At 38.2% G+C, this 26,510-nt stretch overlaps 1 protein-coding gene across 5 annotated transcripts in view; it reads left to right on the top strand.

Annotated features, from left to right (window-relative positions):
- Positions 1 to 3,551: 3,551 nt before the first annotated feature.
- The window catches only part of LOC113618367 (sterile alpha motif domain-containing protein 9-like), a 31,465-nt gene continuing 8,506 nt past the window's right edge, over positions 3,552 to 26,510 (top strand). The window contains exons 1-5 of one of the 5 annotated variants that reach the window (XM_027102460.1): positions 3,582 to 3,738; positions 7,300 to 7,376; positions 8,822 to 8,954; positions 18,192 to 18,281; positions 20,606 to 20,837. The gene's annotated coding sequence lies outside the window, so the exon portion shown is untranslated. The other 4 variants (XM_027102461.1, XR_003431987.1, XM_027102462.1 and 1 more) reach the window with 4 other exon arrangements.

The raw sequence follows: 26,510 nt of genomic DNA, 5'->3' as shown, positions 1-26,510 counted from the left end.
TGGTCAGTGAACTAGATCCCACATGCCGCAACTAAAGATCCCACATGCTGCAACTAAAAAATATCCCGTGTGCCAAACTAAAACCTGGTGCAGCTAAATAAATAAATAAATATAAATTTTTTTTTAATATTAAAATGAATGTAAATCTTCTCCCACCCTGTTGCCAGTTTTATAACCCAGGATTGTCTTTCTCAAGCACCAGGGAACCAGGTATTTGAAATGTAAACATCAAAGAAGATAGCACCCCTGTCTCCCAGTATCAGTAGGAGGGTGGAAACCTGACTTGGATGCACATCAACTAGCAAACCCAGGTGGCCTAATCACAGAGAAAAACGTTTGCAAACTGAGGAGCAATCCATGCACTTGACACACCCCACTGACCAACCTACCTGATAGTACTCCAGTTCTTTTTCACTAGTTCATTCCAGGGCTTAAAATCCTTCCCGGGCTTTCCTGGTGGTGCAGTAGTTGAGAGTCCGCCTGCCGATGCAGGGGAGACGGGTTCATGCCCCGGTCCGGGAAGATCCCATACACCGTGTAGCGGCTGGGCCCGTGAGCCATGGCCGCTGAGCCTGCACGTCCGGAGCCTGTCTCCTCAACGGGAGAGGTCACAACAGTGACAGGCCCGCATACCGCAAAAAAAAAAAAAAAAAAAAAACCTTCCCATGTTTTACTTCAGCTGAGTTGAGTTCTGTCTATCTCCCCTCTATCACCATAGTCTTGAATAAAGTTTTCCTTGCCTGTTTAACTTTGCTCAGTGCAATTTTTGACATTCTTCATTTTAGGGTCTTCTCCCAGAAGAACATTGTCTTTTCTGCTTGAGCTCTGATATCCCACACCAGGCCAACTCTCCATTTAGACACTTTGCTCACTGTGCTTGGGCTCTGACACCCACACCAGGCTGCCCCTGTACACCCTCCACGCCTCCTTCAGGCTCTTATTCCCAGCACTGGCTCACTCTTGCAGATGGATACTCCCTTCACACTGTCCAGGTTCTGACTCCTCACCCCAGGTCACCTCTCTGAAGGGCCACCTTCCTGGGCCCTGACTTCCCCACTCTCCCACCACAGACACCTGCCTTTCTCTGCATATGTAATGATTTTAGGACATAATTGTTTGAAAATGGAAGAGAAATAAAAAGGTAAGGGGAAGAGGAAGAGTTCATTTTATTCCAGACATTCTTGCCCTGTCTACATATTAGAACTGCTTAGGAAGCTTTTAAAAATTTATTGATATTTGGCCCTATCCCTAGAGATATGATTGCCCAATAGCAGTCCTGGGCATCATCTGCCTTTTTTTTTAAAGTGTTTCTTTTTTTTTTTTTTTGGTTGCGCCAGGTCTTAGTTGCAGCTGGCGGGCTCCTTAGTTGCGGCAGGAAGGCTCCTTAGTTATGGCATGTGAACTCTTAGTTTTGGCATGCATGTGGGATTTAGTTCCCTGACCGGGGATGGAACCCAGGCCCCCTGCACTGGGAGTGCAGAGTCTTAACCACTGTGCCACCAGGGAAGTCCCATCATCTGCTTTTTTTGAAAACTCCCCAGATGGTGTTATTGTGGAGTCTGAGTTGAGAACTGCTCTATTAGGTACAGAGAGGAGAGGAATGTAGGGGTGCACGTGGGTTTAGGGATCTGGAGAATGGAGCATGTGAGAAAGCCCACCTGATACCTTCAATTTTGTTCGTTAGGTAGGAAGAGTTGTCATCAGGTGAGAGTGATGGAGGTCAAAATTTTCGGGGGTGGGAAGTGGAGAATCTAGGAAACTATGCTTATTGAGAGAGGGAGACAAACTGAAATAAGAACGAAAGACTCTGAAAATAATGAATTTGACAAAAACTGTAGCAAGAGTCTTACTGGGGTGAATTGTTCATCTTTAGAATGTTGTAGTACACAGGGGCATACACATTCTGAAGACCCACGCCTCACTTGGCTTTTGAAACAGCCAGCCAGTTTGGTAAAACAACTGGGAGTATCAGTAGACATTACAGCACCTCTAACAGCTATAAAAATTATCTTCATTTAATAATGAAAAAATGTTCAAAACATTCTTAGAGAATTTTGTTTCTTAACAAGCTAACCAAGATTGTGTGTGTGTGTGTGTGTGTGATTCAGATTTTATTGCTTATTAATTATATCATTCCATACAATTTTAAGTAAACAGACTGAGAAAATATACTGGGAGTATTAAACAGCTGATGGCAATATTGATGAGAATGTTCAAGTGTTTTACATAAGGTAGTAAGAGGCACCACTGCCACTATCACTCCCCCAAAATTTGTGCATTTCATATAAATGAGTAAAAATAATTCTTTGGCATTTAACTAGCATTATTCTTCGTAATCTATGAACCATGATACACCTGAACAATTTCAGAACTTCAAAGCAGAACAAAGCATTTTCTTCCACTAGCAGAATTAGCAGTTTGTTTCTTTAAAAAAAAAATTAACAAAAACTGTACACACAACCCCAAAACAAAAGTTAGCATATTCCAGTGGTCCTGAATTTTGATGTTCATATCATATTAATTCAAGAAATAAAATGTAATTCAGCTTTTAGCAGGCACTGTTCACTACCTATTTGAAGTTATATGTTTCAAGGTTTGGTAAAATTTCCCAAATATTAAATTTATATATTTTTTAATGTATGAATAGAAAAAAATATAGTGGAAGATCGAGATTGCATTTGGATAATATGGTTCTCCCCGCTTCTTTCCATATTCTGTATTTCTTAAGTTTGAAAATGAATTTTAGTCATGTTCATAATGAAAAAACTAATGCTTTAATTTTCAAAAAATAATGAAATTAATGACGACCCAGCACACAGAAGTATTAGTTCGCTGGAGCTGCCATAATAAAGTACCACAGACTAGGTGGCTGAAAAATCAGAAATTTATTTGCTCACAGAGGCTAGAAGTCCAAGATCAAGGATTTGGCAGAGTTGGTTTCTTTTGAGGCCTTTTCCTTGATTTATAGATGGCTGTCTTCTCCCTGTGTCTTCACCCAGTCTTGTGTGTGTGTGTGTGTGTGTGTGTGTGTGTGTGTGTGTGTGTGTGTGTGTGAGAGAGAGAGAGAGAGAGAGAGAGAGAGAGCATGCAAGCACCAATCTCTTCTTACAAGGAAACTAGTCATATCTGGATTAGGGTCCACCCTAGTGACCTCATTTTAACTTAATTAACTCTTTAAAGACATTATCTCCAAATACAGCCACATTCTGAGATACCAAGGGTTAGGGCTTCAACATGTGAATTTGGGGGCGGGGCGCAATTCAGTCCATAACAGGCACTTGGATCACACTGAGTTTTTAATATTTTCCCAGTGTTTTTTTCTATAGGTGTTTTTTCACCTTGATTTCTTAACTCTTATAACTTGAAACTCTGGTGAATAGTTTCTCAGCAATGGTTCAACTTTATTGGTAATTTTTTGTGATGTTAATCTTTTAATATTTTATAACCATTAAAATATATTTACATATATTATAAATATATTTAATATTTTATAAACCTAGATAAATACATTCTGAAGCAAAACTGAAACTTCGCATTTCTACTTCCTCATTCTGCATCAGCACAGGGGCAGGGCCTCAGGAGACCAGAAAACTTCACAACTTAAAGGCTTATTTTTTAAAAAGCATCCTTACAATCATACATCTTCTACCCATTAGAAGAGGAATAAGAAAGCAAAGATTAAAAACCAACTATTTCAAGTTTCCGACATAAGAAGAGGAAGTTTTCAGAAAAATCCGGGTAAGTTTCTGAATCATTACACTTTTATTTTTTATGCTTGTGAGGAGACAGCTATTTTCATAAACTCCAGCTGTACTTCTTTTTATAATAAAACGTGTTTGTGCATAAGCCAATTACTTGTAAAACTAATGAAAGTAATTAGAAATTTCAATGGGTTAAATACATATCAGTATATCTAATTGAAGCTAACTTTGTAAATGCTCTTCTACAAAGAAATGGATCATTAAGTATATACATAAGGTGGCGGGAGTGTTTCTGGTCATGTAGGGCAGTGGGAAAAACGATACAGAAACAATGCAAAGAAGTTCAGGAAGTTAAGCATAAAAGATTGTAAAGGAACCTGTGGTTGTGTGCAATTATGCAAAATTCTGTCTTCCAGAACTTGAGATGTTACTAGAAGTTTTACATGTAATCAAAGATAACGTCCTCCAGAGGCTATTTTTCAATGTAAGTGCTTCCTTAACATCCATGTCATACAGCAATCTGGTTTAAAAATTAAAACAAAAACTTATCCTCAGGAAAATAAAACCTAACTTGGCTTATGTGTGGTTTCAGTTCATCAGACCATCAGAGGAGTGTGTGTGTAGCCTTCCTGGGCAAGAGCCAGGATTCTGAATTGTCTCTCCCCACTATCAGCTCTAAGTCCTGTGGAGCAGAACAACTCCTCAGGGCATGGATATCCGGGGTGCTACTGAGGACGCCCCTGAGATGAGGGTGGGTGGACTTACCCCTAAGAGTACTTGTCCCTAAGAGCTCTGCTGATTTGTTACTTCTTGTTTAATACCTCAAGAGAGAAAACTGGAGGAGTCACTTGAGAATGGCATCCTATAGCTCCTTTGCCAATAATTAGTTACTACTAATAAGAAGATTTGTGTTCGTGATTATTTCAAAACAGGAAGATGAGGGCCCTTAGGAAGCCAAGAGTTATATCAAGGCATTCTCAAAATTTGTCCAACCCAGTCATTTTAATCTTTATTTATCTCCAATAATATATATACATATGCTCTTAAAATTAATAAAGTATAAACTAGTTTAAAGGCATTCCTGATAGGACTTCCCTGGCAGTGCAGTGGTTAAGAACCTTCCTGCCAATTCAGGGGACATGAGTTCGATCCCTGGTCTGGGAAGATCCCACATGCCATGGAGCAACTAAGCCCATGCGCCACAACTACTGAGCCTGTGCTCTAGAGCCCGCGAGCCACAACTACTGAGCCCACGTGCCACACCTACTGAAGCCCGTGCACCAAGAGCCCGTGCTCCACAACAAGAGAAGCCACTGCAATGAGAAGCCCACGCACAGCAGCAAAGACCCAACACGGTCAAAAATAAATAAATAAATAAATAAATATATTTAAAAAAGCATTACTGATAGAATAGGTTCAAATCTTTATATGTTCGCAACAGCTATCATGTGGGGAGAGGGAAGTTGAGCAACTTTTGACATTATAATCAGTCCAAGGATATTATTGAAGTTTAGTATATAATATTGAGACCAGGTATTCCTGATGTTTCCATTTAACAGAAGAAAAGACTCCATACTTGAGGAATAAATGTCAGTGACCTTATTTGAAAAGAATATTTCTATTTCCCTGGTATCTATTGGCAGAATCAGAACAAAAGGAAGTAACAGAAAACTGTCACCTGTCAGATGGCACAAAGTGCCCTTTGCAACATCCCCTATGTTAGACACAGCACACAGTCACTGGTGGTATGAGGCCAAAGAGCTGTAAGAATAAGGGGCAGACTGCAGAGGGAAATTCTTGATGCGCTGCTTCATTTCCAGAAGGTTGGACCCTATTGGAATTTTGTAGTCACTGGTTAAACCAAAAGAGAATATCTGGAGTCTGTCCTCTCAGTCTTTAGGATGTGCAGAGAGAGGGGAATGGTTAAATTACTGAAAGAAGACTCTGGCTAAGAGAAGGTATTGCATCAGACCTAAACAGAGTGTGTCAGTGGAAAGGGGCAGGCCCCTCACCTGGAGATCAGCTTCCCAGAGCAGAGGCAGGAGATTAAAACAGCAGAGGTGCTGAGGACCCAGAGGAAAAAGGAACCCATGCCGGGGAAAACCTGGTATGACAAATGGCTTCATTTGGGGACTGAGAATGACACAGCAGAAAACTGATATGGGCTATTATGGAACTGGGGTACCTAGAAGGACTGGGGGAGGAAATATATTCATTTTCTTTTCCTTTTGATAAAAACTTATTTTTCCTTTTTTTTATATCTTTATTGGAGTATATTTGCTTTACAATGTTGTGTTAGTTTTTGTTGTACAACAAAGTGAATCAGCTATAAGTATACATATATCCCCATATCCCCTCCCTCTTGAGCCTTCCTCCCATCCTCCCTAATCCACCCCTGTAGGTCGTCACAAAGCACGGAGCTGATCTCCCTGTGCTATGCGGCTGCTTCCCACTAGCAATCCATTTTGCATTTGGTAGTGTATATATGTCAATGCCACTCTCTCGTTTCATCCCAGCTTCCCCTTCCCCCCGTGTCCTCAAGTCCATTCAATAAGCCTGCATCTTTATTCCTGCCCTGCCACTGGGTTCATCCGTACCGTTTTTATAGATTCCATATATGTGCGTTAGCATACGGTATTTGTTTTTCTCTTTCTGACTTACTTCACTCTGTATGACAAACTCTAGGTCCAACCACCTCATTAAAAATAACTCAATTTCATTCCTTTTTATGGCTGAGTAATATTCCTTTGTATATATGTGCCACATCTTCTTTATCCATTCATCTGTTGATGGACACTTAGGTTGCTTCCACATCCTGGCTATTGTAAATAGTGCTGCAATGAACATTGTGGTACATGTCTCTTTTTGAATTATGGTTTTCTCAGGGTATATGCCCAGGAGTGGGGTTGCTGGGTCATACAATGGTTTTATTTTTAGTTTTTTAAGGAACTTCCATACTGTTCTCCATAGTGGCTGTATCAATTTACATTCCTACCAACAGTGCAGGAGGGTTCCCTTATCTCCTCACCCTCTCCAGCATTTATTGTTTGTATGTTTCTTGATGATAGCCATTCGGACCAGTATGAGGTGATACCTCACTGTGGTTTTGATTTGCATTTCTCTAATGATCAGCAATGTTCAGCATCTTTTTTCATGTGTTTGTTGGCCATCTGTATGTCTTCTTTGGAGAAATGTGTATTTAGGTCTTCCACCTATTTTTGGACTGGGTTGTTTTCTTCATACTGAGCTGCATGTGCTGCTTGTATATTTTGGAGATTAATCCTTTGTCAGTTGCTTCGTTTGCAAATATTTTCTCCCATTCTGAGGGTTGTCTTTCTGTCTTTTTTATGATTTCCTTTGCTGTGCAAAAGCTTTTAAGTTTCATTAGGTTCCATTTGTTATTTTTGATTTTTATTTCCATTACTCTAGGAGGTGGGTCAAGAAAGATCTTGCTGTGATTTATGTCACAGAGTGTTCTGCCTATGTTTTCCTCTAAGAGTTTTATAGTGTCTAGACTTACATTTAAGCCTTTAATCAATTTTGAGTATTTTTGTGTATGGTATTAGGAAGTGTTCTAATTTCATTCTTTTACGTGTAGCTGTCCAGTTTTCCCAGCTCCACTTATCGAAGAAGCTGTCTTTTCTCCATTGCATATTCTTGCCTTCTTTGTCAAAGGTAAGGTGACCATATGTGTGTGGGTTTATCTCTGGGCTTTCTATCCTGTTCCATTGATCTATATTTGTGTTTTGGGGCCAGTACCATACAGTCTTGATTACTGTAGCTTTGTTTCAATCTTTTGTGACTAGATGATTGAAGCTAGAGTTAGTTCTGGCCTAACAGGCAGCAAAGAAAAGAAAGTTCCCCAGATTTCAGTCTGGGATTCAAGCCACATAAAATAATTGACCTAGTGAAATGAGCAAAATCCCTTGACCCACAGACACTGCTAACTCAAGGGTTTTCAAAAATTCATTATTCTTTACTACTCTAAGAAAAATATGTTATTTATTTGACAAATTTTTGTTAAGAAGCTACTATGTGTTAAGCACTGTAAAATAAGTGAACAAAACACACAAAAATGTTTGTCCTCATGAATCACACAGAATAATGGGTGGGGCAGAAAATAAACAAGGCAAATACGTTAAAATATATGGAATGGAATAGTTGATTGTGGTAAGTCTTAACTAGATTTTTTTAAAAGCCAGATGAGGGATAGGAGACCTTGGGAGATGGGATAGTTTTCAGTAGGCTGGCAGAGCAGTGCCTCCGTGAGAAGGTGGCACTTGATAAAAGACCCGAAGGAAGTGAAGGAGTGAGCCCTGCAGGTGTCTAAGGACATTCCAGGGATAGGAAGCAAGTATAGTGCTGGAAGCAGGAGCAGGTGCCACATGTGAGGAGCAACAAGGCAGCCAGGGAGCTGTACCAGATTTACAGAGAGGAAAAATAAAACTAAGATTTTATATCAGAGGGGTAACAGGGTGCCAGGTCATATGAGGCCTTGTAGTTCCTAATAAGGAGCTCAGCTTTCACTCCAAGTCAAACGGAAAGCCACTGGAAGGAGTGAACCGAATATTGGTATGTTATTTACATTTGAAAGGATCACTCTAGCTGCTATTTTGAGAAGCTCCCAAAGGGATCAATAACAGCAAGAGGGAAACTTGTGAGACAGCCACTCCTATAATTCAGGAGAGAGACATGGGGACTTGGACCAGCTGGTGGGAAGTGGTAGCTGGTAATCAGATGCTTGTTTTGAAGCAACCTATAGGATTTTCTCCACACTGAATGTAGAATGTGGAAGAAGAGAAAGAGAAAGTATGCCTGCAACATGTTTTGAATGTTTATTTTTTTTATTAAAAGTATCAGTATTTAGGAATATAGGAAGAGATGCCATCTAGCTGAAGGATGTTCTTTTAAATCTTCTATGTTCGAAAATTTTTATAGTAGAAAGTTAAGGGGAAAATCTGTGCTGTAAACAATTTCTAAGCAACAGTCCAATCAACTACATTTTAATTTTGCTGTGATATCTTTTTTTTTTTTAATGTAGTAGATTCTCAACAAATATACCCTCAGGTAAACTAGGAAATGACCAGGTCTATTCTTCTCACATATCTACTTCCTCATAGATGCTTTCCGGGATGTGACTCCTGAAAATTCACAAGAAAATGCAACTCATCTAACTGCTGGAGATTAAAGAACCTCTTGAAGAACTATTTCAAGTTGCTGATATGAAAAGTAGAAGTTTTCAGAAAAGCTCTGGTAAGTTTCTAATCATTAAATATATCTGTTTCATCAACTTTCTTTGAAAGCTATCTTTAAAATCTAATTCTAAAAACTAAAGCAGAACTTTGGAAATGAATATACTTCCAAGTGTACATAAGCCATTTCTAGCAAAATGGTTCTAAAAGGAATGAGAAATCTCAGTGCTTTCATATACATATCGCCAGATGCCACTTGTGCTGACTGCAGAGTTTTTCAAAAAAAGAAATCTTCCAGCAAGCAAGGTGCAGAATGTTTGATGGTGGAAGGCTCTGGAGATGAAGCTAGAAGACCTAAGTAAAATGTAGTTCAGAAGATCAGGAATTCAAGCATATGAAACTGTGTAGAAAATTGTGACCACATGCAGCTATGCAAAATTCTGTCCTATGTAACTCAAGATGATATCAAAAGTTTACATCTAGTTAAAGATGAAACCCTCCAAAGTTTAATCAACATTTTATTTAAGGCTTTCCTTCACAATTAGCTTGTACAGAGACTATGAGAAGAATTACATAATTTTAATGTAGTTAAATATAGTTCCAGAAAATGAAAGTAGCTAGGTTTGTAGTTTCAGTCCGGAAGAACATTAGAGCAGGGCATGAGCCTGCTGAGCTCCAGCCAGGACTTCGAGCATCCTTCTCTGGAGGTATGACTACCTGCATGCTGCCAAGGCCCAGCCTCCTAAAGATGGGGGTGGGCACTGGTTCTCACCCTGAAAGCTGCTAGTTTGATCCTTCCTTCTCACCCCCCAAATGGAGAAAGTACAAGTCCTTAGGGAATGGATCCTGAAAGTAAGTACTCATAAGGAGACCTCTAGGGTTCAAAATTTTCCCAGAACAGAATAAAGAAGGTAAAGTGTAATTCTTCCCCCAGTTCCAACCAGAGCAGTTCCACCTTTACCCATTTAGACACAGAAGTTTCATGTGCATTTCTTTTGAAGAAACAAAACAAACAACGAACAGCACTGGTTCTGGTCCAATTCCCCTATACGCACAATGAATGGGAAAACAGGTTGGCTGAGAGGACACATAATTTAATTATGACATAGTTTTCCTGATCACAACTCCTCCCCCTTTACTTACACTATGCAGCTTCTTGCCAAACATAAAGGTCCCTCATGTTAAAAAATATGCCAACACTCCAGAACATAAATCTGATCAGATAATGTTCATGAAAGGACTTGGTAAGCCTCAGAACAGTGAACTATATTAAAGTTCTATATAAATATTAACAAACCATCACTGAAAAAAAGGTTGAAGACACTGATGTGCCAAGGAGTTATGTCAAAGCATTATAACCTTTTTGCTCAAATCATTCTCACCTTGAATTAAATACATAGCTCCAAACCAAACATAGATCAGAGACCACATAAGTTGCTCATGTAATTGACAGAGTACAAAATTCATCTGAAGGGGTTACCAAATGTATAGTAGCTTCAGATCATTATATATCTTCTCAGCTCCCATCATAGGAGTGGCAGCTGAGAAATTTTTTAATGTTATAAAGGGTCTTCATCTTTGAATAATGGGGGAACCTTTGAGATAAGGTAGAGATAAAAAGACAGGCTTGGGCTTCCCTGGTGGCGCAGTGGTTGAGACTCCGCCTGCCGATGTAGGGGACACGGGTTCGTGCCCCGGCTCGGGAAGATCCCACATGCTGCGGAGCGGCTGGGCCCATGAGCCACGGCCGCTGAGCCTGCACGTCCGGAGCCTGTGCTCCGCAACGGGAGAGGCCACAACAGTGAGAGGCCTGCATACCGCAAAAAAAAAAGATAGGCTTGCGGAGAACAGATGTCAGTCACCCTATTCCATCTCCCTGGATAGAATTCCTCGGAGAATTGAAACAATAAAGGAGAAAGCAAGAAGGAACCTGTTCCCCTGTGAGGTGGCGCAAAGACAAGCCCTCCCACCATCTCCATGTTACACACGGGCACATGCGCGTGCCCGTGGGCGCGTGCGCGTACGCACGTACAATGTCTCTGGGCAAGTATAATAATAGCCAGTAAGCCGGAAGTCCTTCATATGCTGTTTTTTGTAGAATGCTGAGCTCGGGGGCAATTGCTGCAATCACTGGCTCAAACAGGAGAGAAAACCTAGAGCTTCTCTTTACAGTCTTTGGGGCGCCCATTGGAGCCGATGGGTAGCTTACTGAGAGAAGACTCTGGCTAAGAGAAGATAGTGCCTCGGACCTGGGCAGAGCAAGTCTGTGGAGAATGATAAGAGCATGTCCAGAGGAAAGTCCGTTTGCCTAGGACAACCAGAGCAGTTCAAACGGCAGAGGATAACGCAGAGACCCTGTGAGTCGAGCTCACTGAGGACCTGGAATATAGAACTCTGAAACAGGGTGAACCAAGACAGCCAGTGGAAGAAGCTTATACTTAGAAAATAGGCTTACAATGCAAGCCCACCTGTGCCAGTCATCCATAAAGTGAGCGTACACAGGTTAAGTTAGAACCCTGTTTTCTCATTTGTCAAATGATAATAAACTTCGTTTGCAGGCGTCTGATGAGGATTAAATTGGGTAGCATAAGTTACATATCTGGCACTTGGTAGGTTCTTATTAGGAGGCAAATTTATTGAGATAATTCACATACCATAAAGTTATACAATTCAGTGGTTTTTGGTGTATCCACAGAGTTGTGCACAATCAATCTTAGAACACTCTCATCACCCCAGAAGAATTCCTGTACCCATTAGCCGTCAATCACCATTTACCCCATCCTCCAGCCCCTGGCAACCACTAATCTACTCTCTTTCTCTATGGAGTTGCTTATTTTGGACACTTCATATAAATGGAATCACACAATATGTGTTTATTTGTAAATGGCTTCTTTCACTTTGCATAATGTTTTCAAGGTTCACCCATGTTGTATTATCATGATTTCATTTCTTTTTACTGTCAAACAAATTCCATTATATGGATATACCACATTTTGTTTATTCAGTCATGAAAGGCAATTTATTTTTATGAAGCACTAAATGAATATTGCTTTATTGATCTAAGATGGGTGTGTTTTACCAAGTTTGCTGAGGCCTTCTTGAATTTAAATAATAGCTGTCCTTGTCACTCCATTTCAGTCTTTGGTTAAAGAAAGTTATTCACTGACACTCTAGTTCAAGCCCTTTCCCCTAAACATACAACCTTAGTTTTCTCAAACTGTATTGTTTACCCCTTTTCCAATACTCATCTTCACATGTAGATATGTTGCAGTACATCAGTTTATATGATTTTAAATAAAAACAATATTTTCCAAGTAGTTGGAAAACTAATTATCACATTGGAAACAGGGAAATGAACAACTGGATGAAAAAACAAAAAACAAACCCATAGGGTTTTTTTAGTTCATTACTCATACCTAAATTAAGTATAAAATGAAAAAACAAATATACCCCAGAATGTTTCTTCAAACCATTTAAATTTTTTATTTTTTCATTTTTATTTGAGAAAATAAATATCATTCCTGAATATCAAATATGCATGAGTTATCTAAGAGCCAGAATATCTTTAAACATGGTTGGCTTCTACTGAGCACTGTGAAGCCATGTTACAACACTTCCTGAAGGATGGATAAATACAGGCCCTTCGGATCAGCAAATCCTTTAGGGAACAATCATTCTATTTTCCAATATTAACAACACTTCCAATGTTTCTGCAAAACACATGACTAGATAAACAAAGAGACTGGATTAGAGAAAAACTTACAGTAAGCTTGGTATCACTCTGAAGGGTTAACTGGTATATTAGTTTGGAAATACCTATAATAAGAAGTGCACGCCCAATGTGGAATTTTAAATCATGTAAATAGTATTTTAAGTTACCAAAAAGACTCTTAGCAAAGAGATATGTAACAAGAGGCAGGAAAAAAATTTTTTTTGGCTGCACCACACGGCTTGCGGGATCTTAGTTCCCTGACCAGAGATGGAACCCAGGTCCCGGCAGTGAAAGCACCGAGTCTTAACCACTGGACCTCCAGGGAATTTCCAGGAAGAAATTTTTTAACAGACATCAAAGATCAAAGGTCTCTGCTTAAAGCTGAGTAACCTTTGGTAAATAAAGCATACCTATATGCTCTGAGTTTAACCAATTTTTTTTTTAACATTTTGTGGAATAGAGACTCTGTTGTCCAAACATGCCTAGTCCCTGTGGGAAAATTGGGCCTTCCAGGTGGACAGGTGGCAATGCATTATCTATTGCTCATAGGATATAAGCCAGTTCCTGAATGGAGTCAGCTCTTCAAGAAGCTTCATGTGTCCAAAAGACTGAAGATGTGTATTGGGTATAAATAGCCACAGGAAGATTCAATTTGTTCTTACAGTCTTAGAAAAGTGGAAAGTAGCATTCAAATGAGTCATGGCATACAATTTATAAGTCCATCCAGAAAGAAAAAATTAGTAATAGTTAGAGAGTTAATAGGAAATATCCACGTGGTCTGCGGTTATTTAAAAGATACCCATTGTGTGCAAAGGAGCAAGAACTGCCTAGTAGGATACAATATCCATATGTGACCCTTATAATGTCACTTTACTTTGTTCTTTCAACCAATTGTATTAAATTTCCATCTGCCTGCTCAATATGTATAAAGCAGATTCGCTTTGCTGGCTTATCTTGGAAGTCCTGAAATGATGTTCATTACAGCTATTGTAAAAATATAAACATTGACTAATGAGTGCCACATCTGACCACTCCTAAGATGGTGAGAACATATTAGACAGTTCTAACATCAGGCCAGATATTATGGGTACCAATTAAACTAAACCCCTTGTACTCACAGGTGTCGTGGGGTAAAATTGTGATGTCTGGCAACCTTAGACTTTTGATACGGATGTGCCAAGTATCATTATTTCTTTATTCCTAAATTTGCCAGGTGAGATTACACCAGTTCCTTATTTCAGTTTGACTGATAGAGTCGCCTGATACAAAGACTCACCATGCCTTAAAGAGTATTGCTTCTGGTACCAGTTTGGACAAAGGCTTAACAGTTTTTCATAAAGTTAAACACGCACCTATTTGATCCAGCAATTCCTTGCCAAGGTTATTTACCTAAGAGAAATGAAGATATATGTCTGCACAAGACTTGTACAGAAATAGTCATAACAGCTTTCTGTGTGATTGCCAAAAATGGAAATAACTCAAATGTCTCTTTAAGGACATTAGATAAGTGTGGTATGTTAATAAAACAGAATACTATTCAGCAATAAAAAGAAACAAACTATGGATACATGCAACATTTAGACCAATCTCAATGACATTATGTTGAATAAAAGAAGCCAGTCACAGAAGAGTATATTCTATATGATTCCAGTATATCAACACTTGGATCAGGTAAAGCTAATCTATGTGAAAAAAAAAAAAAAATCAGCAGAGTGGTTTCCTCTGGAGGGGGTTAGGAGTAACTGAGAAGGGACATGGGGTAACAGAAATGTCCTATATCTAGATTGGGGTGGTTTGTCAAAATTTTACATTTAATATATGTGCACTCCAGTTTTACCTCAAGAGTAGCAGAATGTAAAAAAGAGAGAATGGCAGAAAGCTAATAGCTTTGAAGCTGAGTGATGACTACATGGGGATTCATTATGCTGTCCTGTTTACTTTGTTTGTCTTTAAAATTTTCCAAAGAAATTATGCCATAAAAGTCTATTTCATGATGTGGGGAAACAGAAGCCATATTTTGCTAAGTAGAAGAGCAAAACATTATAAGGCATATACTTCTACTATTGGGCAAATATTTATCTGAGAGATTATCTATAAAGGACCGAGAGATTGTATACGAAAAATGTTCATAACAATGAATGGGGGATGGGATTCAGGTAGAGCTTGTTTTTCTTCTTTTTTCTAGTTGTTTCTGATGTTTTTAATTGAACACATATTAGCTTTTTAACTAGAAAAATATACTGTAAATATTACTTTCTTAAAAATGAACAATAATAACAACCAAAAAAAAAAAAAAGACTCAGTCCTAATTACTCTGAATCAATAACAACAAGGGAAATGTGCTCCGGACACTTGCAAAAATCCTGTCTCATGGACTAAGAGGCTTCTTGGTATTATAATGTGGCAATACTTCCTTCATCTGAGAGAAAGAGGAACATGATCGAATGTAAAATTTTTGCTGGTTCTGTTCCTAAGAGAAATTTTATAAAAAAGAAGGAGAATGGAATGAAAGCATGAGATATTCTACAGAGTGTTTCTAGATCATGACACATTTTTCTGTGCTTGCTACATTATAATAATTTTATTAGAGCATAAGGACCCCAAATGAGTTAAAAGAGAAACATTGATCAGATAGTATCCAGGGAGCTTAACTTTGAACACTCTTCTCTTAAGAAAGGGATCCTCACTCTTTGGATTATTGAAATAATTTAAATAAAAGAGTTTAAAAGAAGGCCTGGAAAAGAGAAGGAACTTCCCCTGATCTTCACCAGAGAATTCCTCTCAAATATAGGACGTGTCCTCTAGTGAGACAGCCCACATCCCAGGATTATTCAGAGGCTTACTTGAAGGAGAGGACTGATGGGTGAAGAACCAGACTGAGATCCTAGAGCACAGGAGGAGAGGGGGAGCTAGGCAACATCAGAATTCACCAGCAGAATCCATCCCCTCAGGTGGAAAGGCATAACTGGTTTCCCCTTTTCATAGGACCATTTCAGGAAACAGTTGGCCCAAGAAGTTCGTATGCAATAGCAGGACTGAACCAACATGGTGGGTGAAGTAATGAGGAATCCAGGCAAACAATATATGCAAGTCTAGATCATGCATTCTCACCTGGGACACTATCACCTCCAAGGGAGTAAAAATTTGTTCTTGGAAGCAAAAAAAACCACAAAAAACCTTTCTTTAAAATAGACTTTATTTTTTTAGAGCAGTTTTAAGTTCATAGCAAAATTGAGAGGAAGGTACAGAGATTTCCCATATACCCTCTGGGGGAGAGGGTATATATTTTCAGAGTGTTCAAAGTTAATCTCCCTCACTATCAACATCCCTCACCAGAGTAGCACATTTGTTACAATTGATGAACCTACACTAACACATCATCACCCAAACTCCATAGTTCAAATTATAGTTCACCCTTGGTGTTGTATCTTCTATGGGTTTTGGCAAATACATATATAATGGCATAAATCCACCATTATAGTGTCATATAGAATAACTTCATTGTCTTAAAAATCTTCTATGCCCCACCAGTTCATTCTTACCTCCTCCCTAACTCCTGGCAACCACTGATCCTTTTGCTATCTCCAAAGTTTTGCCTTTCCCAGAATATCATATAGTTGGAATCATATAGTATGTAGCCTTTTCAGATTGACTTCTTTCACTAAGCAATATGCATTTAATATTCCTCCACATCTTTTTATGGCTTGACAGCTCAATTCTTTTCGGCAGTGAATAAAGATTCCATTGTCTGGATATACCAGTTTATTTATCCATTCACCTACTGAAGGACATCTTAGTTGCTTCCAAGCTTTGGCATTTATGAATAAAGCTGCTATAAGCTGTGTGTGCAGGTTTTTGGTGTGGACATAAATTTTCAACTCCTTTGGGTAAATACCAAGGAGTGTGATTGCCAGATCATACGGTAAGAGTAGGTTTAGTTTTTTAAGAAACCACCAAACTGTCTTCGAAAGTGGCTGTACCATTTTGCATTTCCCCCCAGCAATAAATGAGAGTTTCTGTTGCTCCATATCCTCACCAGCCCTTGGTGGAGTCAGTGTTCTGGATTTTGGCCATTCTGATGGGTGTGTATTGGTATCTCATTGTTTTTTTGCGGTACGCGGGCCTCTCACTGCTGTGACCTCTCCCGTTGCGGAGCACAGGCTCCGGACGCGCAGGCTTAGCGGCCATGGTTCACGGGCCCAGCCGCTCCGCAGCATGTGGGATCTTCCCGGACCGGGGCACGAACCCGTGTCCCCTGAATCGGCAGGCGGACTCTCAACCACTGTGCCACCAGGGAAGCCCAGTATCTCATTGTTTTAAGTTGCAATTCCCTAATGGCATATGATGATCTTTTTTATGTATAAAGCACAGATATACATAAACAGATATACAGCATATCTGTAGTATTACAGTTTCAAGGGAGGGGACAACTAGGTTAAAATTCCCCTCCTTAAGGGGGAAATAGTCTAATAAAGAAATGGAAAAGCACTGTCTGGGTGGTCAGAGAGGCAGCGTGAGGAGGGCGACACAGGATAGAAGAGAAAGGTTGCTCATGCTGAAGATCTGGAACCTGGCCTCACACAGGGAATGTGAGCAATGAGATAAGCTAGGGGAATAAGACTGCTCTGAGACAGCAGAGAAGTTAATTTTTATAACCTGTTTGTATTAGAGTTCTCCAGAGAAACAGAACCAGTAGTACATATTGGAGAAAGAGAAGGAGGGAGGTGGGGGGAGAGAGAGAGGTTATTTAACGTCTCTGCACCTCAGTTTCTTTAGCTGTAAAATGGAAATAATAATAGCATCTACCTCAGAGGATTGTTGTGAAGAGTAAATAAATTAATATAAAGCACTTGGAACAGTGCCTGGTACATAGTATGTGCCCAATAAATGTTCATAAAACATATGAAGCCAGTGTGAATCAACAGTGGAATGTGGAAACCAAATGCTAACTGAGCACACACAATAAATTTTAACACTTGATATCAATTTTTTAAATGCTCACTATTTTCTTCACTCTCACTCAGGCTGTTCTGTGCCTGTCCCTGAGGCTGACATTAGAAAAGAAAATCCCTGCAATGTGGCCACTAGGGGTCCCACCCTGGTCTGCCCTGCAGAACTAACCCAGAGGAATTTAGCATTTATAGGGAGCTCCAAAAAGTCCCCGAAAGCCATTCCTTTACATTATCTTTAGGAAAACAGAGATGGATGGACAGTCCACCCAGGAAGGCCAGTGAAATGCCAACATAAGCTCTTCCCTACCCAAGTTCTGGGCTCTCTGCAGCCCTCAAAACTCTCAAGCAAAGAACAGATTTTAAACCTTTGGCTTCTAACCAATCACACCAGAAGGTGGAAGAATAATGGCTTACCAAAAAAAAAAAAAATCATTTCAGAGAGAAAAGTCATATCTAGGAAAGCGAAACTGAAATCAATTCTGCAGGCTTCTTCCTCCCCCACCTTCCAGTTTCGGCACACCCATTACTGAGAAACACTGCCCTTTCTGAGCCGATTAGAGTTCAGATTGAAGTGGAAGCAGAGGAGAAACTGTCATAAAAACTGGAGTGAAAAAAGTATTTTTATCTAACACAGTAGGAAGAAGAACACAGACGTTTGTTTCCTGCACCGAAATACATGGTTTTTCCCTCATTTATGTAGAAGAACTTGGCAAGAAAAATCTGGGTAAGTACAATATCTGTTATTTATAGTATTATTACTCTCTATAGCAGCATTTTATTGACTAGGAAGGAATCTACTTCTTAATTAGAAAATTGAAATATACTCCAAAAATAATATTTTAAACCTAAAAATATTTTAAGCCTAGACTGTTCATTGCTGTGACAGAGTCTGCTTTATATTAGTTGAGGAAGGAGTCATAACATTCCATAAAAGATGCATGCAGTGGAAAACTAGAGGCACTTTTATTGATGAAATCCCCCAAGGCGTTAGGAGCATCTTCAGAAAGAACATATAATGAAAATTTAAAGATGTACTTTACATTAATCAAAGATCCCTTCCACCATCTACTCTAAGGAGTTGCCAGAAAATAAAATTCCCTGATAACTTCTCAGATATTAGTGTCAAATTATATGTATAATAGACAGACAGATAGACAGACAGAGACAGAGACAGTGACAGAGATGAAGACAGACTACTACAGGAAGTACTTGAAATTATGACAGCTTTCTTATTTCTTCCTAAAAATCCTGGGTTTACATCTGATTTCCCCCAATGTAAGGAACAAGGTAATACAAAGAGTTGGGGAAATACAGTTTAGATTAAAGGCCTGCTCCTCAACTTCCTTTAGTAAAGCTAAAAAGCCCTACAGTTAACCCTACAGTTCATAAATATATGTAGGTTTGACCAATCATGTAACAAATTATGTTTCCATTTTTTATGGGGTTGCTAAGAAGCTCAGAATGAAATTTTCAGGCCAATTCTAGTCAAGTATATAGAATTGAAAAGTTATTTTAGGCACTGACTTTACTCCATGGCTTCACCTTCTTTCCTCTTCTACCCATATTTAGCCTTCTCCCTGATTATTTTTCTGACTTTTTAATTTCTTTCTTCCAGTTTATTAAGATATAACTGACATATCTTATATGTCATATAAGTTTAAGGTATACAGCGTAATGATTTGACTTACATGCATCATGAAATGATGAGCACAATGAGTTTAGTGACATCCATCATCTCATGTAGATACAAAATAAAAGAAAAAGAAAACAATATTTTTTCCTTGTGATGAAAACTCTCAGGATTTACTCTCTAAACATCTTTCATACATAACATACAACAATGTTAATTATATTAATCATGTTGTAAATCACATCCCTAGTACTTATTTATCTCATAACTGGAAGTTTGTACCTTTTGACCACCTTCAAGCCACTTTACCCATCTCCTCTGGTAACCAGAAATCTTATCTCTTTTTCTATTAGTTTGTTTTTGAAGTATAATTAGTTCCTGGTACACAACATAGTGATTCAATATTTCTATACATTATGAAATGATCACCACTGTAAATCTAGTCAGCAAAGATATTACTATTGATATTATTATTGACTATATTCCCCGCACTATGCGTTTCATGCCCAACACATTTATTTTGTAACTGGAAGTTTGTACCTCTTAATCTTCCTAACCTATTTCACTCATCCTCCCACCCCTCTCCCATATGGCAACACCAATTTGTTCTCTGTATATATGACTCTGTTTCTGTTTTCTTAGTTTTCTGGATCTATTGGGATGATCATATGATTTTTATCCTTCATTCTTTTAATGTGGTATATCACATTTATTGATTTGCATATATCAAACAATCCTTGCATCCCAGAGATAAATCACATTTAATTATGGTATAAGATCTTTATAATCCTTATAATGTTCTGTTGAACTTGGTTTGCTAGTATTTTGTTGAGGATTCTTGCACTTATGTTCATCAGTGATATTGGTCTGTAACTTTCTTTTTGTTGTACTGTCCTTATCTGGCCTTAGTATTTATGCTGGCCTCATAAAATGTGCTTATAAGTGTTCCCTTCTCTTCTATTTTTTGGAAGAGTTTGAGAAGTATTCACATTAATTCTTCTTTAAATATTTGGCAGAATTCACTGGTGAAGTCATGAAGTCCGAGGCTTTTCCATCTTGGGAGGTTTCAGTTACTGATTCAGCCTCCTTACTCATTATTGGTCTGTTCAGATTCTTTATTCATGATTCAGTCTTGGTAGTTTGTATATTTCTAGGAATTTATTTATTTCTTCTAGACTGTCCAGTTTGGGGGCATATAAATATTCATAGTACTATCTTATAATCCTTTGCATTTCTGTGGTATCAGTTGTAACATCTCTCTTTCATTTATAATTTTATTTATTTGAGTCTCTGCTCTTTGTTTCTTAATCTAGCTAAAGGTTCATTAATTTTGTTTACTTTACAAAAAACGCTCTTAGTGGTAAGAGAAGATGGATGCCTTGGTCATTAATTTGGCTGGTCTCCTTTTCTTTCTGCAGTGTTATTTCCTTCATGCCCAGCTGCTCTGAGATACAACTATTTTTAAGAAACTTGGTATCAATGGGAAGGTCTTCTCTTGAAGAAGGTGGAGTAGAAGGACCCTAAGCTCATCTCGTCTCAAGAGGACACCCAAATCACAACAATCCGCAGAACAACCATCATTGAAAAAGATCGAAACCTACCAGAAAAGATCCTCTACGACTAAAGACATAAAGAACCACAGTGAGACTGGTAGGAGGGGAGGACTAGTGATATAATCAAACCCCATCCCCCCCAGGTAGGAGACCCACAGACTGGAGAATAATTATATTACAGAGGTTCTCCCACAGGAGTGAGAATTCTGAGCCCCATGTCAGGCCCCGCAGCCTGGGGGGTCCGGCACCAGGAAGAGGTGACATTTTCTATTGTTTTCTAGTTTCTATTTAATTTATTTCTGCTCTGATTTTATTATTTCATTCCTTCTGTGAACTTTAGGTTGAGTTTGTTCTTGAGGTGTAACATTAGGTTGCTTATTTGAGATCTTTCTTTTTTCTTAAAGTAGACATTTATCACTATTAACTTCTGTCTTAGAACTGTTCTGCATTTCTTAAATTATGGTATGTTGTGTTTCCATTTTTAAAAGTCTCAAGATACTTTTTGATACCTCTTTTGATTTTTTCTTTGACCTGTTGGTTTGTCAGAAGTGTGTCATTTAACTTCCACATATTTATGAATTTTCCAATTTTCCTTCTATTATTGATTTCTCATTTTATATCATTGTGGTCAGAAAAGACATTTGATATGATTTCAACCTTCTTAAATTTGTTAAGAGTTCTTTTGTGGGCTAATATATGATGTATCCTGGACAATGTTCCATGTGCACTTTGAAAGAATGTGTACTCTGTTGCTATTGGATGGACTGTACTGAATGTGTCTGCTAGGTCTATTTGATCTATGGTGTTGTTTAGGTCTGCTGTTTCCTTATTGAATTTCTGTGTGAATGACCTATCCATTGTTAAAACTGGGATATTGAAGTCACCTACTCTTATTGTATATGTCTGTTTCTCCCATTAGTTCTGCTAGTATCTGCTATATTTTTAGGTACACTGAAGTATCTAAGTTTGGGTGCATTATATATTTACAATTGTATATCATCTTGATGAATTGACCCCTTTATCATTATGTAGTAACCTTCTTTGTCACTTTTGACAATTTTTGACTTGAAGTCTATCTTGTCTAATTATAATCACTCCTGCTGTCTTTTGGTTACCATTTGCATGGAATATGTTTTTCCATCCCTTCACTTTCAGTGCATGTGTGTCCTTAAATCTAAAATGAGTCTCTTGTAGGCAGCATATTACTGTTGGATCTGATTTTTTTAATCCATTCAGCCACATTGTATCTTTTGATTGGATAATTTAATCCTTTTACATTTAAAGTAATTATTGATAGGTAAGGATTTAATATTGCCATATTGTTCATTATTTTCTGGCTGCTTTATAATTCCTTCATTTTCCTTTCTTCCTTTCTTGCTGTCTTCCTTTGTGATTTGATGACCTTTTGTAGTGATATGCTTTGATTCCTTTCTCTTTATTGTTTGTATATCTGCTACAGGTTTTTTATTTGTGGTTACCATGAAGTTTACATTATTCATCTTATAGATATAACAGTCTGTTTTACATTTATAACAACTTAAATTCAACCACGTACAAAACCTCCACACTTTAACTTAACTTCTTTCACATTTTATGTTATTAATGTCACAGTTTACATCTTTTATATATGTTGTATCCATTAACACATTATTTTATTTTACCTATAGTTATTTTTAATACTTTTGTCTTTTACTTTTTTTAAAAAAGATTTTTTTTAATGTGGACCATTTTTAAAGTCTTTATTGAATTTGTTACAATATTGCTTCCGTTTTATGTTTTGGTTTTTTGGCCACAAGGCATGTGGAATCTTAGCTCCCCAACCAGAGATTGAACCCACACCCTCTGCATTGGAAGGTGAAGTCTTTAACCACTGGACCACCAGGGAAGTCCCTATCTTTTACTCTTATACCAGAGTTAAGAGTGATTTATCTACCACCATTACAGTATTAGAGTGTTCTGAGTTTGACTATATTCTCACCTTCACTATGTTTCATACTTTCATATTCTTTTCATGCTGTCAGCATACTTTTGTTACAACTCAAAGACACCCCTTTAGCATTTCTTGTAAGACAGGTCTAGTGGTGAAGAACTCTACAACTTTTTTGTTTGTTTGTTTGTTTGTTTTGGTCTTGGAAAGTCCTTATCTCTCCTTCATTTCTGAAAGACAACTTGTAAGGTTCTTAAGTATTCACGGTTGACAGTTTCAGCACTTTGAATATATCATCCCACTCTCTACTGGCCTATAAGGTTTCTGCTGAGGAATCTGTTGATAGTCTTATGGAGGTTCCTTTGTATGTGGGAATTTTTTTCTCTTGCTGCATTTAAAATTCTTTGTCTTTGATTTTAGGTAGTTTTATTATTATGTGTCTTAGAGAAGATCTTTTTGTGTCGAAACTTTTGGGGCACCTATGAGCTTCAGGAACTTGGATGTCCAAATCTCTCCCCACATTTGGGAAATTGACAGCCATGATATCTATAAATAAGCCTTCTGCCCTTTTCTTCCTCTATTCTCCTTGAACTCCAACAATAGTAGATTTTACTGTCAATGGTATCCCATAATTCACATAGGCTTTCTTCACTCTTTTTCATTCTTTTTTCTTTCTTTGCTCCTCTGAATGGAGAATTTCAAATGTACTGTCATCAAGTTCACTGATTCTTTTGCTTGGATGAGTCTGCTTTTGAAGCTTTCTGTTGAATTCATCAATTCATTCACTGTGTTCTGCAATGCTAGGATTTCTGTTTGTTCATTTATATGTTTTTAATGGTTTCTGTTTCTTTGCTGAACCTCTCATTTTGTTCATGCATTGTTTTACTAATTTTGTTTAATTGTATATCTGTGTTTTCTTGTAGTTCACAGACTTTCTTTATGAAGATTATTCTGAATAATTTGTCAGGTAGTTCATAGATCTTCATTTCTTTAGGGTCATTTATTGGAGCTTTATTAGTTTCCTTTGATGGTGTCATGTTTCATTGATTATTGGTAATTCTTCTGGCCTTGCATGTTTCATTGATTATTCATAATTCTTCTGGCCTTGCATTATTGTCTGCACATTTGAAGAAGTAGTCACCTCTTTCAGTCTTTACAGACTGGGCTTAGGCCAGAAAAGCCCTTCACCAGTCAGCTTGTCCAGAGATTGTGGGTGAATTGTCTGGTAGATTCTGAGGATGAGCTTGATCCTCAGGTGGGAAGGTCTGCTGCCTGGGTCAGTGTCTGGGCTGGACTAGTGCTTGGGTCTACAGAGGTAGGCTGGCATTTGGGTCCATGGGATGGACCTGGCCCCTGAAGTGCTGGTGGTGGGCCTGGATTCTGATGCCCACAGGAGTTGGCCTATAGCCTTGGGGTACAGGTGCTGTCCTGAAGGTTGGGTCCATGAGGTGTAGCCTGACAGTGGGGCTGGCCATGTGCCTGGGTCCTCGGGAGCCAACCTGGAGGCTGGGGCAAGCCAGGAGCCTGAGTCTATAGGAACCAATCTGGAGTCTGTGTCCTTGGAACCCAACCCAGCACCAGGGCAGGCAAAGAGCCTGGTTCTATGGGAGCTGGCCTTGCACTGGAGTGAGGCAGGAGCCTGGATCTGCAGGAGACTGCTTTGAGCCTGGGGCTTCAGGGACTGGCTTGGCACTGGGGCGAGGCAGGAGTCTTGGTCCATGGGAGCTCACCTGAAGGCTGGGTTTGCAGAGGCTTTGCTAGTAGGGTAATACGAGCTTCATAAAATGAATTGGGAAGTATTCCGTCTTTTACTGTGTTCTAGAAGAGATTATATAAAATCAGCATTAATTCTTTAAATGTTTGGTAGAATTCTTCAGTGAATCTGTCTGGGCCTGGAAATTTTTCCTTGTAGGGAGATCTTTAAAATTAAAAATCCAGTTTTCTTTAAAGTATGGGACTATTCAGATCATCTGTTTCATACTGAATGGACTGTGGAAGTTTGTTTTTTGAGGAATTGTTCTATTTCATTTGAGTTGTTAAATTTGTGTGTGTGAAGTTATTCATACTACTCCCTTGTTCCCTTTTGATGTCTATGCAGTTCAAAATTATATCCACTGTTTCACTTCTAATATTGGTAAGTTGTGTCTTCTCTTTTTTATTCTTTGCCAGTTTTGCTAGAGTTTTGTCAATTTTACTGATCTTTCAGGGAAGCAGATTTTGTTTCATTGATTTTCTCCATTGTTTTCTGTTTTCAGTTTAATTGATTTCTGCTCTTATCTTTATTATTTCTTTCCTTCTGCTTGCTTTGGGTTATTTTACTTTTCTTTTTCAAGGTTTTCTAAGTTTTTGAAGTAAGATCTTAGATTATTAATTTGAGACGTTTCTTCTCTAACGTATGCATTTATTGCAACAATTTTTTCAATACTGCTTTAACCACGTACCACAAATTTTGGTATGTTGTATTTTCATTTTCATTCACTGCAATGTATTTTTTTAATTTCACTTGAGACTTTTCTTTGGCCCATGAATTATTTAGGAGTGTAGTTTTAGTGTTTAGTGAGTTTCCTCTTATCTTTCTGTTATCAGTTCCTAATAAGATTCCATTGTGGTTGGCAAACATATTCTGTATGATTTCAATTATTTTAAATTTGTTGAAGCTTGTTTTATCATTTAGGTTATGGTCTATTTTGGGCACTTAAAAAGAAAGATTTTCTGCTGTTGTTGAATGGAGTGTTCTATAAATGTGGTTTGGTACCTGTTGGTTGATGGTGTTGAGTTCTTCTGTAACCTCACTAACATTCTGTCTAATTTTTCTTTCAATTATAGAGAGAAAGGTGTCAAAATATCCAGCTATAAATGTGGATTTGTCTAAAACTGAAAAGTTCTGTATTTGTTTCAAACATTTTGAAACTTTCTTGTTTGGCACATACACTTTTAGGATTGTTATGTCATCTTATTGAATTGAACTTTTTTTTTTTTTTTTGCGTTATGTGGGCCTCTCACTGTCGTGGCCTCTCTCGTTGCGGAGCACAGGCTCCGGACATGCTGGCTCAGCGGCCATGGCTTATGGGCCTAGCCGCTCTGCGGCATGTGGGATCTTCCTGGACCAGGGCACGAACCCGTGTCCCCTGCATCGGCAGGTGGACTCTCAACCACTGCGCCACCAGGGAAGCCCGAATTGAACATTTTATCATTATGTAATATGCCTTTGTCTCTGGTAATTTTCTTTTCTCTGAAGTCTACTTTATCTGACATTAACATAACCATTCCTGTCTTTATTGATTAATATTTGTATTATATGTATTTATCCATACTTTTCTTTTCAACCTATTTATATAATTTTATTTCAAGTGAGCATCTTACAGGCAGAATATAATTGGGTCATGTTCTTAATCCACTTTACCAATTCTGTCTTTTAACTTCTGTATTTAGGCCATTTATATTTAATGTAATTAATTATTTATATGTTAGGACTTATGTTTTTCAATTTTCTTTCTTATTTTCCTGATGTCCTGAGGGTTACTTGAAAGTTTTTTTACAATTCCACTTTTATCTAGTGGAATTGAGTATATCACTTTTGAGTATATCACTTTGAGTGTATCACTTCGTATGGCTTTTTTATTGATTGCTCTAGATGTTTCATTATACATACATAACTTATGACAGTCCAATAGTGTTTTTTTTACCAGTTTGAGTGAAGCATAGAAATCCTACTTCCCTTCATATCCCTTTACCCTATCCACATATAATGGTCTTAAATATTTTCACTACATACATTTAGAACAATATCAGCCAGTGCTTCAAAAATCAAACGTAATTTTGAAAACCAAAGAGGAGAAGTCT

This window comes from Aethalodelphis obliquidens, unplaced genomic scaffold (genome assembly GCF_003676395.1).
Source record: "Aethalodelphis obliquidens isolate GAN/ISIS:26980383/991018 unplaced genomic scaffold, ASM367639v1 scaffold5, whole genome shotgun sequence".
In the NCBI taxonomy this organism is placed as follows: Eukaryota; Metazoa; Chordata; class Mammalia; order Artiodactyla; family Delphinidae; genus Aethalodelphis; species Aethalodelphis obliquidens.
Note: the sequence above shows the minus strand (reverse complement) of the source record. Positions and strands in the feature narration are given on the sequence as shown.